Consider the following 17,035-nt stretch of genomic DNA (forward strand, 5'->3'; position numbering starts at 1 on the left):
GCAGGCCAATACTTCTTGGCAGGGCCATCAATTGGTAGCGCTTTCGCGCGCTACTAGATTGATGGCCCTCTGCCCCCATCAGCTAAACACCGTGGGGCGCGCTGTGCGGCTGGCGGCTGCTGTGTGTGCGCTGCGCAGTGTCGCACCAGGGGGCCGTCAATTGGTAGCGCTTTCACGCGCTATTAGATTGATGGCCCTCTGCCCCACTGAGAGCTCTGTGATGTACATTGGGGCAGAAGGCCGTCAATCTAGTAGCGTGCGAAAGCGCTACCAATTGACGGCCCCCTGGTGTGACACTGCGCGGCGCACACCCTGCTGCTGTGTGTGCGCCGCGAGTCCACGACTCGCTATCTCACGGGGCGGGGCCTGGCCGGGGCAGTATCTCCGGCGCCGCCGCTCCGTAAACAATTTTCCGCACACAGGGCTAAAAATAGCCCAACAATCAGGCTCCCGCAATTGGGTTTTTTTCCCGCACAAATGGGAAAAATATCGCCCATTTGTGCGGCAAATCGCCCAATCTGGCGACACTGGGCCTAACAGTGTGCACTAGTTAGTGTTGAGATCGACACTGCATGTTCAGCTTGGGCACCTCCTGCATTCATTATATTACGTTCAATAAAATTGCAGCTCTTATGTATCAGTGAGATTTAGTGTTATTTATTTTACATTCACTACATGGTTATCATTCCATTAGAGGCACTTGACTTCCTCTGATGTCATCGAGTACTTCATTCAGCACTATAACAATTTTGAAAACGTTAACTTTGTATAAAGTAGAACTGTTTCATCATTGGATTGGCAAATATTTTTTATTGAAGGACAACTATTTTGAAAATGTTTTGTTAAACATTAATTTTTATTTTTCGTTAATTTCACATCATCTCATTGCCAGATGATATCACATCCAATCAAAAGATTTAGTAACCTAGAAGGTTTACGTTCAGGTCACGCCATCTTGGGTATATGTAAACAAGTTTAGGACTATACATTAACCCCTATCAAACATGGCCGGGTCCTTGACGGGCTTAGCTATTAAATGCGCACTCTAGTGTGTAAGGCTGCAGTGGCGGCCATATTGAGTGACGTTCTGTCGACGAGAAACTTGTAAAGAGGTAGATTTGATTATTTAGTTTCACTTTGATGAGCAGCGTTCACTGTACATTTGTAATGCACGTAATTTAGATCTGGTGGTGAGTACCGCTTTGAGACTGATTTTCTTAGTAGGTTCTATTTAAACCATACTTTAGAACGTTTTGTGTGTCTAGTTTGACATACCTTTTTGACATATGATACGCGTTATTATTTGTGTACACTTACAGACATTTTGGTATTTTTGTGTATAAGAAACGGTTGTTACCAACAGTCTCTAACAAAGCATAGCCATCGCGTATGCCGCAGCAGAGCAGGTGACTTACTCCAGTTGTCAACACTCGCCCTCTCGTTTCAGGAACACTGAGACTTGCTGTAGCATTAACTGACTATACAGGTTTATCAGCAACTTCCACTGCGTGAAATCCAATGCCAGCAAATTGCACAGCTGGAAAAGGGAAATGTTTATTGTGGACTCTCTTAAATTGGGCGGCAGAAAAGTGTTTGTGTTGGGGGTGTTACAACGGTCAGCTTGTACATTGTGGTGTTCAGTGGTAAATGATTTTACCATTTACCATGGTAACGCGCCGGCAACAAGGACAGTTGGAGCCGCGTTTGGCAGCCGATGTTTGGGGCGCTGATATTGAATAAAGCTACCTTACCGCGTATCGTGTTGGGTCGATTATTTACACCCTGACACCTTTACATACATTTTTTTTAATTATTTTATATATTTTTACCAAATCTGCCACCAAGAAGATTGCCGCCAAGGAAAATAAATATGACAGTACCACTGATCTGGTTAATTACTTACGTAGTGCTTTTTAAGATAGCTGAAGTGGTTGAGTGCTGTAATTGGGCTGAAAAATGGCGGGGCGGTGGGGCTCCAAAGGGATTTCGGCCGAAGAAAAGTAACAGAAAGCGGCATGGCCTCTGCATTCAAGGTATGACCTTGTATATGTGCTCTAGAATCACGTTGGCTTGCTCCTTTACAGGTCTTCCCCTGCAAACTGGTTCTTGTGCTCCTCCCGTTTCTTGTCCTGGTCATCCTAATTCTCCTGGTCCTGTCCTCCACAAATGTTCATCCTGCTCAGTTCCCTTTTCCCCAGGGCCTCTCACCCCTTTTGCATTTACTTCTGGTGCCCCTCCCTGCCCTCCCTGTACCAGAGTCCTTTTGGCACCTCTGCTTCTGCCCCCCGCTGGTTCTTTTCCTTTAGGTCCCGAACTTTATCCTTTTGGTCCTGTTCCAATGGGTCTTGATCCCTTAAACTCTTGCCCCCTTCCTTCTTCCCACGTTCCTCTTCCTCACTCATCTCCAGGGTCTCCTGTCCATGATCTTGTTAGTTGTGGTTCTCCTTGTTTTGGTCCTAGTCTTGCTCCTGTGCCTACATGTCCTTGGGTCCTTCTTCTTCTGACTCCCCTGGTTTCCACTGTTCTGATCTCCCAGGTCGTCCTGGTTTTGAGCTGCCTGTTGATGGTGTTTTTTTTTTTTTTTGGTTCTGTTCCTCCTGCTTTCGCTGCTTCTGGTCCTCTGTTGGTTCTCTTGATGCCGGGCCCCATGGCTTAGCCCCACTTGTCCCGGTCCTTCTGTTGTCCTTGTCCTTCAAGTAATTTTGGCTTTTCTGATTTTTTTTCTTCTGGTATAATAGTGATAACTTTTTACTGTACTGGGTATCACATTTTACTGGTAACATGTGAGCCATCTCTAGTCAGGTTTGAAGCACCATAAGATAGCACTAAGTTTCAATTTGCCTATTACATGAAGGAGGCGCATAAAGAATTCTTAACAACCTTAAATTATATATGCTCATGGTGAATGGGTACAAAATGAACCACTAACAGTGAGATTAATTACTAACAACAATGGCTTTAATTCTGTAGTACTCTGATAATGTTTTTAACCTTCCTTACTAGTTACAGCAACTAGTACAAAAACCTCAGTACCCATCAAATCAAAGAATGATACTTCTGGTCACAAGGTTAAAACCAAACAGCCATCATAACAGAGCGATGAAGAGGTTTCACATCCTCACAACATCCTCTTCGTATGTTGCAGCCTAGATAAGTAATCTTCGTGTCCTTATTTTAGGTGGTGTTTAATACTGTTTCATAATCTAGCCATTGCTGTTCCCTGGACTTCATTGTGTTTACCCATTGCAGAGGGTGCAGATGCTTCTTGTTTCAATATACACCTCATGCCCATTTGTAGACCTTGTTGGTGGATAGGATTCTGTTCTGGTATGTCCTGCTGTCCAGCCAGGGTGCAGTTGTTACGTTGGGGACAGGAGGTCGTACATTAAGCAACCGTCAATGCTTGTCTTAGACCATTTCAGTGGTCAGGCGGGGACTTATGTAGGCTGAAGTGCATGTTACGAAGGCTTGTCCATGCAGCTGGTGAGTGGAAGCCGATTTGGGCGCAAGGTTATTTCTCACCTACTTCCACGCCTTGCTTTAGCATAGCTTTTTTCTTGTAGTGAAGTCGTGGGGTGCTGACAGAGTTGGTCCATGGAGTAGTGCTTGCTTAGTTATTGTCTAGCTGGGTGTTTTCTCTTCCCGTGCGGGGCTACTATGAGCAGTCACACCCGGTGGATACAGTGAAAAGCACTTTGTTTTTCCTCTGCTATTAACTTGTGTTTAGGGGGTCTTTTATGGCAGAAAACCTTGAATATTACATAAAGAATTGTATTCAAAAGAAGCTTGTACATGAGTTCGCCGTCAGTGTTACTGCTGCCCCATCTTTGTTTTCCTGTGTAAGGTATGGTGTATTTGATTTCTGCCTTTTTTAATACATATTTGTGACAGCAAGTGATGGGGGAGCTTTGAGTGATTTCGAGTTTAATGACAATAAGCCCTTAGCTAGCATCATGGTCAGATCAGTACATTTACTTTTAGTCTTTTTTTATCTCAGCATCAAGCTCAATAAGAACAACTCTGGTTTCAGTAGATTTATTTGATGTTTTACATTCTTTTTTGTGGCAATTCATATATATCTGTACTAATTGCCACCATGTATTTTCTGGTACTTGGGAAGTTCTGTATCACATGCACGAAATCTGCATTTTTACTTCTAGGGCATGTTGTGGAAATGTTAGGGTATATACTGACAGATTGGGCATTTTGCTAAGCTGTACCCTCTGTCTTCCCATAGTGTCTGCCATTGACTCATTACAAAATCCAATTACCAAAGAGCTAGTATCTGGGGACTACTACTGAGAAGTTGGGTCACTAGGTAATAGAAGTCGAAATACAGCACCTGCAGACCTCATTCCTTTGCTGAGGGTCAGAGAATTTAAAGTACAACTCTACTGCTGTCAGAGCTCTATATCCATTCAAGTAATAAATCATTCAGCTCTTTAATTAGGGTAAACCCCGGTATCATAGGCATGTTGACATAGTTGTAAGGCAACAATATCACTGTCTCGGAAAAGTAATCCTGCCCTTAATTTTCCGTGATAATTTCTGCAAAAAAGACACACAGTGCCACAAGACCGAGATCACAGTTCTTGTATTGCCAGCTATCACATTTTCTTCTCTATGATATGTTTGATTGCCTAGACTGCTAAATCTATTTGTCTCCCATTTCAAGGTCTTGTTGAGTAGTTGCGCACTATTTGGTCCTTACTGTATTAATACAAGCTTTGTCTCAGAAAACCTGTAGCGACAATGTGTTGCTAATGTTCTGTTGTACGCCATTATAGACCGTAATATAATATCATCATGCATCTCACTTCAGTTACTTTAATGCCTCTGCTGTCACATTTGCACCTCATTATGCTCACCAGTGGTTCCATGGTTAAAGTAGAGATAACAAGGGGCATCCTTGTCTGTGCCCGTTTTGATGCTCCGGGACTCCGGTATGAACTGCAGTCTTAATACTCGAGCATTGGGTTCTGTGCTTAATAGCTTGATCCAAGCAAGGATACAATCCCCATACCAAATACTTTTAAGACTGTAAGCAGATACCTCTAGTTGAGCATGTCAAACTCTTATTCCATGTCTTTGGAGCACACTATCAGAAAAGGATTTTGTAAGAAGTAAGGTTTTCCGTCAAGGGGGGGGGGTGACTACACACCTTGAGAAATAATCACAATACGTTTTAGGTGGAATCCTCAATAGCACTGAAATCAACCTGAACACAACGCCCCAGTTGTTATGGTACAGAGCAGGCAGTCTTTACATAGGGCAATGTGTGAAGTATGCAGAACCAAAACATTAATTAAGTCAACACATTATGATAAAAATCCCAAACCAAATTTGAAAACTAGTGTACATTTTATTGAATAAAAGTAAAATAATCCAATTAAGGGAATCGGAGATATGTTTTTTCAACGTTTTAAATAAAAATGGCACCAAAAGACTTAAGCACTAGCTGTGGTCAACTGGTCGAGGTAGACTCGGCCCTTGGCTTGATTTGAGGCTGACCTCGATGGAAGGCAGGTCGGATACAGCAACCAGATTCACCCCGTAGGATGTTTTACCTTCAGTCTTAAAGCTGATTCAGATCTACAGAAAACCAACCCGCCTCCTTCGCGATCTGCCCGGCCTGATTTAGATGTTGGTGGAAGCGTAGGTGAAAGTGCCTGAGTTCTGCCTAATTCGCTAAGAATCGAAGAGTTGGTGGATTGGGTGAGAAATTAGGTAAATCATACCTTTTTTTCCCCATTACACTTCTGTTTGCGACTGGACAACACCTTCAGTTGCTACTGCCTCTGGAACACCCCTCCCACCTGTTGCCAGACTGACAGGTAGGTAACCCACTTTGGCTGTGTAGGTTGTGTGGTCCCCGCATATGGACACAGGACCACTGCTGTCATATACATGTCACAGTATTTTTGTTGAATTACTGTGACATGCATATGTTGGGAAAACATTTGTGTGGGACTTGGGTGGTGACACACTGGTACAAGACACATATCACACACATACACAACTGTCATTGAAGTGGCAGTATTCATTGCCAAATGAATGCTGGCACCACAGAGATGTTACATTTAAACCCGTTGCCTAAGTCCATATGTGCACATTTCAAGGGGACCTGTACCTGTAATGTTGTGTATGTGAGTCGGTATGTGTGTGCAATGCGATTGACTGGTTGAGGCGGAGGAAGTTGGAGTGGGTGTTGTGTTTGTATGTGTGCCACTTGCATGTGGGTTCGATGTAGTATATGTTGTGTTGCTGTGTTTAACATTCAGGTGGGTGTTGTGTGGCTGTCGTTGTGACATGTGTAGTTGTGTTTGTGTAGATGAGTGTGTAGTTGATGGTTGTGTTGTGTGTGGGTGCAGTGTCAACAGTGCACGTGTTGTGTCATGAATGTATGGCAATGTGTGTGTTTCCAGGCATGTTCGTGTTGTGGTAGAATGGCACTGGATATAAGTGTACGTTGTGTGCTTTGTAGTGCAGGGGGACACATATGGCTAAGGTACAGTGTGTGTGAGACTTAACTCTATTCCATTGGCAGTGCCACTGTTTGATGTCCATTGAATCCAGCGACTATCTCCGTCTGTAAGCAATCCTCCACCAGTATACCACCTGAAAGACTATGACTTCTATATGGGGTTGGTAGGAATCTGCCAGCCTGACAGCTAGGAAGAGCACTCCATTGTGGCGGTCTTGTGCTCAGCCGCAATAGATCTAAATGCAGTGGGCGGAACACTGTTGACTTGACGGTCTTTTCAGGTCTGCAGCCACTGCGGATTAGCAGTGACCCCACCAAGATCCAAATGGGGCCTTAGTGTCCAAAACTGATGTCCAAAATCTTCAGCAGGGGTTGGTAGCCAAAGAGCCCATGAGGTAAGGTAGCGGGTGGACACAGTCCAGGTGAACTTTTTTTTTTTTGGTTGGGAAGAAATTAAAGTTTTGCACCCAGAGAAGTTCCCTCACCAGTTGAATACCTTTGGTGCCTGCGCTGGGTCAAGATTTCTATGTTAGCGGTTAGTTGATTTTTTTGGAGCTCAGAGTCCTCCAGTGAGGCGGCAGGCTATGCCGAAGAGGGCACCATAAGAACACATACCTTTTCTACAAGATTCAACTGAGTCAGATTTTCTGCTGCAGAGATTCTCAGAGCGGGCGAAACCTGATTCTCCAGCCCATTGCCAACATACCTTGGTCGGAGTGGCTTGACAGGTTTGTCCCGGTCTTATGGAAGTCTTGAAGTTGAAAACATTTCAAAGTCTTAGGTTCTCAGTCTTGATAGGATAAGTCCAGGTAGACATGGCCAAGAGTTCAGGACCTCGGGAGCAATACTTGAGGGGTTTGAGGTGGGGAGAGGTCAGGATTCACTCCAGCAGGGTCCAGGATAGGTCCAGATGGAACTGGACAGTTGCATGAAAGGACTCTTGTAGCTAATTGGATCCAAATAGCTTGAACAGGGGGTCAGCCTATGACCCTTTCAGTCAAATTCCTTGTCCTTGGTACAAGAGGGAGCAGGTCCATTCGTTCAAGACTCTTGTGAGGTCAGAGCCAGCAGGTCCAATATTCTGTTCTTCCTAAAATCCAGAACATGTTCTCCAGGTGTTAACAGGGGATGCCTCATATATGTCTGGCACTAGCTTGCGGGCAGGGAGGTAACTCCTGACTCCTACCTAACCAATCACGTAAATGTTCCCAGGGGAAACCCTACCTACTTTTACAGTAGTTTCTGTCTTCCTACCTTACTGCCAGCAATTCTAAAGAACCCCTCCCTGTGTAAATCCAAGGTGGTGAAACCCTTTTACCCTTATGCAGAGCTTGTGTGCCCACATGTCTGTGTGGGCAGAGGAATGAGCATCCCCTCTGTGGTCACTCCAAACCAGTTCTGGAGACTGCTCCACTGCTGCTAGGACTGGTGTCTCCTGACTGGGGGAACACAAGTAAAAGTCATTCTATATGTCACCTGGCATCTGCCTGTGACAGTGGAGGCTCCTATGAAGTAAATTAAGTTTTGGGCTCAGCCTAAATGGTCATTCAGCCAAAAGAAAAGAAACACCTTCTCGTTGTCTCTGCTCTAGGAGTAGTGTCCCATTTCAGTCCAGGCCATTCAGCAGCTGGGTGACAGTTGGAAGATCAAGGTAAATTAGCCTTTAGGAGTTTTAGGCAGGGAAAAGCTAACTTTCTAAAAGTTGCTTCTTCCTAATATTTATTAAGTCGGCCTTCACCATTGAGTTGGACTTTTAATAAATATAAAAAATAATTATTGAACCCCTGTGCATTAAATGCTACTAGTGAGTCTGCAGCACCAATTGTGCTATCCACTTAAGTAGCCCTTTTAAATGTGCCTGATGTCTGCCATTGCAGCCAGTGTGAACAGTTTTAAACTGCCATTTTTACCTGGCAAAATAAACCTTTTGGCAGGCCTTCCTTTTTTAATAAATATGTCACCTCTAGGGTAGGACCTAAACAGCCCATAGTGCAGGGTACAGTGTATTTAAAATGTTGGACATCTATTTTTAACTTTTACATGTCCGGGTCGTGAAAAACTCTTAAATTTGTTTTGTTTTTCACTACTGCAAGGCCTGTCTTTCCCATTGAATAACATTGGGTTACCTTATTAGATTGGGTAAGTGATAATGTTCCATGGGGAGCAAGTAGTAATGTTGAGTTAGGTGTCTAAAGAATTGTAATTTAATACTCTCTTTAATGGTAAAGGTGGATTTTAAGTCCCTTTTAGAAATTAGGTTTTTTCTTGTTCTATCTATTTGGTGCCTTTAGCCTTTGTCCTGGGCCACCTGACTAGGTGTATTTTGCAGTTGGTCTTTGTCTGGTCCTCGCAGACAGTGAGACACATGGGAGAATAGGTGTGGGCAGAATGGCCATCTCTGACTTGATGGGGGTGGGCAGGATCTGTCACCTACCACACTTGCACATCACAAAGCCTCTGCCTGAGCACACTCAAAGAGTATGACAAGCTGGAGCCAGGAAATTCCAAACACCTCTGGGGGTAGAAATCTCTGGAATCTTATCCTACTTCAAAGCTTGCACCAAGTATAAATATTGTGACCTCAGAGCAAGCTCTTCAGTACACCTCTGGACCTGTGAATACTACGGAAGGACTGCTCTGCTGCGAAAAGAGCTGCCAACCTGCTGCCCCGCTTGCTGAGGACCTGCACCTTTCATCGAAGGTTGAAGTGACTCCAAGGATCAGTTGACTGACCTTTTCTGAGCTACAGGGACATCACAAGCTCCAGAGCCTTCTTGCATCCGCCCTGCTGACCTGGCAACTGGTCCTGTCTGAGTCATGCTGGCCTCTGCTGAAGTGAGTTCCTAATCACCAAGAGGTGCCCCTCAGGTCCTGGACCCTTGGTATAGCATCAGTTGAACTCCCTCTCCAAGAAAAAGAGAAATCCTGACATTTTTGACTCTTAGGACTGCAAACAGGCCTGTTCGTGCCTAGATCTTGCCACCTGTGCTGCCCACCAACGTGATGCTCGTCATTGAGAGATCTACACTTCGCACCACAGCATTGACAGCCCACAGTGCTGCCAGCGCAAATCTCCAGCAACAGCCATCTGCAACACCCGACGGATCTTTGTGCTACAGTGATGACTGCCCACAATACTTTCCCTGCTCATCGCGGTCCCCAGAAGTTTTTGTGCCGGACTCTTGAAGGTCACTCTTTCAGCTGGACTAACCCTGGCCCTGGATCCCGCCCTTGCTCCATCACGGTCAGCCCGAACTTGTGAATTTTACCTAGTCTTGCACAATCAGATGTGCTTTTAGGCGTTTTACTTACCTGAAATCTTTGAAATTCCATATGTCTTGTTCTACTGATTAGATTGTTGTTGTGTTGGTCTCAAATAACATATTACATTTTATCCTGTTTTTGTAAGTTGGTGTGGAATTTCTCTTGTGTTGTGTTTTCACTTTACTACTGTTTGAAGTGCTGCATAAATGCTTTGCACATTTCCTCCAAGTTAAGTTTGACTGGTTTGTGCCAAGCTACCGGGAGTTTAAGCTCAGGTTAATTTGGGGTTGCTTGTGACTTCAACCTGACCAGAAATATGGTGGCTGCTTCAGTAGGGTTTCACCCCGCTCAATCAGTAACCCAGTTTCTTCCAGTAGCCTTTTTGGCAGGTCTGACATTTAGAGGCGTAAATCATGGCATGGATTGCAGCCACAGATCCCTTCGTTTGTGTTTCAGTGTTTAAAATGAGTTCCTTTGGTTTTGAATGGCTATTGTGCAAGCTGGAAATATTACCATTTTGTGGCTTTCTACTGACATAGAAGTATGTGGTCTTGCTCTTTGCAGTATCAGATGTCCGTCTCTAGTATTCAGTTGGTAAGCCACCCCTGGTCTGACTGCCGAACCTGTGGAAGCTCTGGGTGTGTTTAGTTGACATGAATTTTTGAGAGGTCTTTGGGTGCAGCATCTTTGCTTAAACATCTTTCTAGATAGCATTTGCTTGATTCCTCAGTTTGTTCAGGTAAAGTCAGTATCCCTTTTTATTTCAGCCAAATTGTTTATCTCCTTTCTAACATTTGTTGTCTCCTTTCACAGACTCTGTAGCACATCCTCCATCCCATTGGCTTTTTTAAATTAGATTGTATTTGGTTATCTTTCACGATATTCAGTTCAAATGCTACTGATTCAGCTTTGTTCTCCATCACTACTTTTGTGTCTGACCTCTGCCAGAATTTCATCACGTTTATCTAGTATTTTATGTCTCCCTTTGACTGATTGTCAGTGGCAGCAAAGGATAGACTCTTGTAACCAGTGGGATTTTACGATTGCAAGTGTTGTGGTGAGTGTCCTGTCCTTTTGCTGCTTTTGGCTTCTCGTTTTGCCATTGCTGTTTCAGTTGATAAAATCCCTATTTAAAGTGCATGCAATACTGTGTACCAGATTCTGTAGACTGTTAGCATATTTTGGTCTTGTTACCTCAAAATGTCAGATCTGGTATTGTCAGAGGTCACTGGTGCCTAAGTGAAGAGTTTATATTACTGTAAAAGTGTTGTGAACTGGATTCCAGTAATACTTTACGATATCTGCAACACAATTCACAAGTGGAGTATTGTGCTTTGGTAAGGAACCTGTGCTTTCTTGTGCACTTGTTGGTTAATGCAGGCCACTTGGATTTTATGAGTAGTCCCTGCAACCACAGTGGGTGGCACAACATTTGGGAATAGCTATATATAGTATTGTCAGGAAGCATTGTGGTCCAGGGTCCCCTGCCAAGGCCTGCAATCTGTTCTCAGTTCACCTACCCTGTTTTTGTTGCATGTCCCAAAGATGGCTCAGATAGCTTGCATCTACATTGTAGCTTCAAGCAACTCCTGTGCTTCTGCACCCCAGCAACTTCAACCATCCCGTGCCATGTAGAAGCTTCTCTGCAAGCGGGGAGGGGGAATAGTAAGGGATGAGCCTTCCATGGGAAACAAAGTGACTGTCGCTTTCACTTGTGCCCCTCCTGCCACTTTTCTGCTGGTGTCCCTCCTTTCCTCTGGCTGATCTCACCCACTGACCCCACAGATGCTCAGATGTCGCTGTGATAGAGCCATCTCCTACAATCAGTGCTACTGTCTCTCATCAGATCAGGGCTTTGATGCTTTGGCAGGTTGATCTCGCAGTCCTTTTCATCAGGAATCTAATCTGTTATGGGCCTTATTTCAGAAGAGGGCGCAGATTGCTGGAAATTGGTTTCTTCTCTGTAAATAGGTTAGTGTCACTTACATTTAAGCCTTGTAGGGCCTTCAAGGTGCTCTTGGATTTAACACCTGCTGTTTCTGGCACCCTTAAGTTTAAGCAGAATATTTACTGACACGAGCAGCTGGTGGGAGCTGTGATAGTAATCTGAAAACATCAGCTGCTGGCCCTTGTGTTTGCCCTTATAAAATATGCTGTGTGCAAATTTGTACAGTAGAGGCTGCCATGAAGAGATAGCAGGCTTTCCTGGTCCACAGAGTCCAATTATATTTGTTTCTTGCACATATTGTGGGTGTAGACAACTCCCCAATTGCAGTCCAAGAGACCCAGGAGCCTGAATAAAAGGCAAAATCTTTTGTGAAGTTCTGCAGTGTATTGACGGACTGGGCTAGCGAACTCCTGGATTCCTCAGAGGAACAGATAAGACCAAGTGGCTCCCCTCCACCCCTGGCCTCTTCAGCTTCTGACAAAAACAGTAAGGCCACATACTCTGGTTAGTGGAGGTCACTCTTCTGATGCATCCAGAGACTTGAACTAAGGGACCAAAAGAATGAGAGATTGGTATTCCTTGGCACAAAGGTGAAGCAGCCCCCCCCCAAGCTCCCAAATTCTTTTAATTGCTCCCACCATATTGGAGATTTAGCCTTTAGCATGCCCGCTCCAAAAGTATATGACATTCCCAATCGTGTGAACAGGTGACAACACCCAAGGTGTGTACTGAGTCAATGCCAGTTTGCATTGTTCAATAATCAGGGAAGTCAGGAACCACTTGAGGATGGAGCGCCAATGCCCTTCAGTTTATGACAAAGTCACTGTTAAACCTAAACTAGACACTAAAGTTGTGACTTTGTTGGGCATGCACTCTAAGGACTCCAAAATGGGTTCTGGCAAGTCCTGGCATGCATGCCAAACTATTAGACTTGTGACAGCCCCAGATAAAAATTATGCAACTGACTGAGGAGATGAACGAGACTGGAAAGACTGTTGATCCTGGGATTCTCCTGCTTGGGAGAAATGAACCATGTGCCTTTTAGGCAGTGGGAACGGTGCTCTCTTGGCAGAGCACAGACCCAGAGTTGGAGTAATTTGCCACTTTGGAGCCAGGACCAGAACCTTTCGGGTTCCTCTTTGGTGACACTGGGCAGATTTTTACACACATTCACAGTGCTGGAAAAGGCCCAGTCCTCCCTCAAAAGGGTTTTACTCTTCAAGTGTTTTGGAGGAGTTGGGCATCTGGGGCTCTCACTCATCTGTGAGAAGATCTATGGCTGCCAAGGAAGCCAACGCATTAGGAGAGGGAGTTGGCAGGAGAGAAGATCCGATGTTTTTCTTCTGAGTGAAGACAAGATGATGCTTCAACAGAGGGCAGCAGCATAGGACTCACAAATAACGTAAGTGAGCTTTCTTGCTTCTTTCTTTCTCAGTGTAGGCTGGAGTACTCTGATGTGCGGAAGTAAGTGGCTCGAGGTGTCATCAGACACTTGGGCTTTATATATGATGCAGAGGTTTTGGATGTAGTTCTTTGGTCTGTATAGCCTGCAAGACAGAGACCTATCTTTTTTTCACATGCACATTTAGCTCTAGTAGACCGGGAGGTGCCAGCCATGGCTTTGTATCTGCATAATAATCATTCTCTGTTAAGAATTGCAGTATAAATTGGTGTATTGTGTTTCAAAAGATAGCTGTAAGGAAGGTTTTATGCAAATGGCCTCTGAACTGAGGTTTCTTGCTGCCACACACTTTTTGCAGCATAGTAGTTGCATGAGCTGAAAAACTAAGCTGGAGTATTTTAGTAGTTGTTAAAAAGATTTAGGTATTAAAAAGTAATTTAACCGAAATACTCTATTGAATGATGTGTGATGTGCAAATTAATGAATTTTGGGATGCTGCTGGTGCTAGACTTTCAAGGGTGGGAAGTAGGTGTCAATCCTTCATCTCTTTCATAGGGGCTCCGATAAAGGGTGCCTGTTGGAAAATGGGTTATTGGTAAGGGCAGGTAAGTACCTACACTTAGCAATAGGCCATTAACCTCCACCTAGGTCCAGTTAGGTCTCAGTAAATTAAACCCAGCTCAACCCTTGGTAGCTTGGCAACGAGCAACAAGGCTTAACTTAGGAGACATATGTGTAAAGCATTTAAAAATCACACAACAGTAAATAAGTAAAACACAAAACACAATAAAAATCCAACACCAATTTATAAACATTGATTATATTTTCATCTTTAAAATTACACCAAAAGAAATAAAATTGGATAAGGGAAACCAGAGATATGAATTTTTAAAGACTTAATGCTTTCTAGTGCATAGAAACAAAAAGCACCAATCTGGTCATCTGGTCGCACCTCGACTGGGACAAAGTCAAAGTTTAATGCCGACCGCTATGGAGCCCGGCTCGGCTACAGCCCGCGGGAGGCCTCGGTCAAAAGTTTGCCTTTGGACTTAGTCATTTTTCTGGAGATTTTCTTTTCCGGGACCAAGTCGCCAGTCCAATCTGACCTCCTGGAACTCTTCCCCGGATACGTGTCGCGGGAGCCCTCGTGGAGATTTTTACCTTCGGACGTAGTAATTTTTTCGAGGTGAAAATTCTTCGACCGGGGCAAACTGAATCTTGATCCGACGTCCTTGGAGCTCTTTTCGAATACACTGCCTGGGAGGTCCCGGTTAATTTCCTACATTCGGACCTAGGGCCAGATGTAGAAGGCATTTTGCATGGTGCAAACTGCGAAAATCGCAGTTTGCACCATGCAAAATGCCTTTTGCGATGCACATTCACAATTTGCGAGTCAGTACCGACTCGCAAATTGTGAATGCGCCCCGCAAATAGGAAGGGGTGTTCCCTTCCTATTGGCGACTTGCGTCGCTATGCTAAATTGCTTTGTGACCAGGAATGCGGTCGCAAAGCAATTCGTAGTTACCACCAATGTCACACTGGTGGTAACCCATTCGCAAAAGGGAAGGGGTCCCTATGGGACCCATTCGCAAAAGGGAAGGGGTCCCTATGGGACCCCTTCCCCTTCGTGAATGTTGCCAATAAGGGTTTTTCAGAGCAGGCAGTGGTCCAATGGACCACTGCCTACTCTGACAAACCGAAACCAAAAGGTTTCGTTATTTTTTTTAATTTTGCAACTCGTTTTCCTTTAAGGAAAACGGGCTGCAAAATAAAAATAAAAAAACAGCTTTATTTAAAAAGCAGTCACAGACATGGAGTTCTGCTGACTTCAGCAGGCCACCATCCCTGTGAGTGCAGGGACTCGCCATGGGGTCGCAAAATGCGACCCATCTCATTAATATTAATGAGGTGGGTCTTTGCGACCCCATAGCGTCTCGCAGTCGGTGTCTGAGACACCGTACTGCATCCGATTTTGCGAATCAGAAATTGAGAGTCGCACCGACTCGCAAGTTCCGATTCGCAAAATCGGAAATTGCTACATCTGGCCCCTAGTCAATTTTTTAGAGATTTTCTTCACCGGGATGAACCTGCAAGTCAGGCTAGGTCGTGGTTGAGGCAGGCCAGCTAGAGTTGCCATGGGGGTCGGTCCGTTTAGGGAGCTTTTTTCCAAAAGTTCTCCAAACTTCTGGATCTTCTTCCAGATGTTCTTTTGAGGTTATTTTGAGGTCCACAGCTCACCCCAATGTTCCAGAAGCTCTGAGATGCTCCTTGAGGTTGCGGACTACAACTTCAAGAATGCACCTGGTGCAAACTCTTTTTTGGCCACTGGACAGTGGTCCTCTGGTCAGTTTCTTCAGGAGTTGGTGCAGGGGACTCTGGTTAGCAATTTTTCAGCTGTAGCAAACAGGGAGTCCCTCCTTACACCAGTTGAAGCCAGACAAAGTCCTTCTGGTGGTGAAGCCCAAGTGTGCAGCTGGTGCAGTCCTACAGAGTGCAGTGTCCAGGTGCAGGTCAGGGGTCCAGCAGGGCAGTCCTTCTTCTTCTTCTTCTGTAGTTCTTCCTTGTTGGAATCTGATAGGGATCTGGTAGGGAACTGAGGTGTGGGTGCAGGTCTGACAGTTTTATCCTTGCTCCTGGGTGAAAAACAGGGGGGTCCTGGTTCTCCATTCAGGGGCAGGGTCCTTTTCCCCCTGTGATGACCACTTCCTGGGAAGTGTGGCAAAAATCAATCCCAGGGAGCAACAATCCTCAAAAATCCATCATAGCTGAAAGTGATTTTTGAAGGTTACATCTGGCTGAGCCCACCCACTGGTGTGGCTAAAAATCCTAAACACACCCCTCTTCTCTAATCAAGGGGGCACCTAATTGTCTGTTTTTGCAGGATGTGAGGGTGTTGCTGGGTTACTCCAAATGACCTTCCCTGCCTTTGAAGACCAGGTTGGAAGCCCTCCCCCCCTTTTCCTGTTCCCCACCTGCTGAGGGGAGATCTCCTCCCCCAGGCACATCTCTTTGTGTGAAGCCAGGCCACTTCACACCTCATCAAGGCAGCCTGGCCAATCAGAGCAAAACAGCAAAAACACTGCAGGGCTGAAGTTGACAACTTTTCAGGTAAAGTTTAAAACTCATTACCCAAACAAGTTATATTAAATCCAACAACTGGAAGTTGCGGGATTTATTATAACAATTAATTTGATACCAAACTTGTGGTATCTGTTACTTGAGGAGATTTTTTAAATTAAAATAAAGTCTCCCCATTCAAGCCTATGGAGGCCATTCACTACAATGAGGGAAAAACAAATTTGGCTGTTTTACCTCACCAGGGCTTGTAAAACTATTTTTATAAGGTCCCTGCTTATAGTTCCATGGCACCCAGCCCTAGGGGCACATAGGCCACACCTTAGGAGTGACTTATACGTAAAAATAAGGTAGTTTAAGGCTTTGGAACTACTTTTAATTCCAAAGTCTAATTTGCAGGTAACTTTAAATTAAAAGCAGCCAGCAAGGCAGGCCTGCCTTTAAAATGACACTGTGCACCTCAGCAGTGCACCTATGGGTGCACTACCTATGCTGGGGTCCCTAAACCTACATGCCCTACCATATACTAGGGACTTATAGGTAGGTTGACTTAGACAATTATAATTAGCCTAATTTACATACTGATGTAACACAGAGCACATACCCTGGGATTGGTTTGCAGTACCCAGGGCACCGTCATAGTCAGGAAAACACCAGTAAAAAGTGACAAATGGGGGCAAAAAGTGTGGGGGGGCTCTGCAATCAGCCCTGTTTTCTCACAGTGCCCTATTCCCAAAGCCATACTGCCTGTCTATGTCATAACAAAGGTTACAGAGAAGATATCCTTTCTAAAGTATTGCTGATGGCACAAGGAATAATAAGACTCTAAAATGCTGGATCCCCATAGTAGGACACGTCTTGC

At 44.7% G+C, this 17,035-nt stretch overlaps 1 protein-coding gene across 3 annotated transcripts in view; it reads left to right on the plus strand.

Annotated features, from left to right (window-relative positions):
- The first annotated feature begins 1,073 nt into the window (after window positions 1–1,073).
- Window positions 1,074–17,035, plus strand: part of RFESD (Rieske Fe-S domain containing) — a 36,983-nt gene continuing 21,021 nt past the window's right edge. The window contains exon 1 of one of the 3 annotated variants that reach the window (XM_069225653.1): window positions 1,074–1,112. The gene's annotated coding sequence lies outside the window, so the exon portion shown is untranslated. The other 2 variants (XM_069225641.1, XM_069225658.1) reach the window with 2 other exon arrangements.

This window comes from Pleurodeles waltl, chromosome 1_1 (genome assembly GCF_031143425.1).
Source record: "Pleurodeles waltl isolate 20211129_DDA chromosome 1_1, aPleWal1.hap1.20221129, whole genome shotgun sequence".
In the NCBI taxonomy this organism is placed as follows: Eukaryota; Metazoa; Chordata; class Amphibia; order Caudata; family Salamandridae; genus Pleurodeles; species Pleurodeles waltl.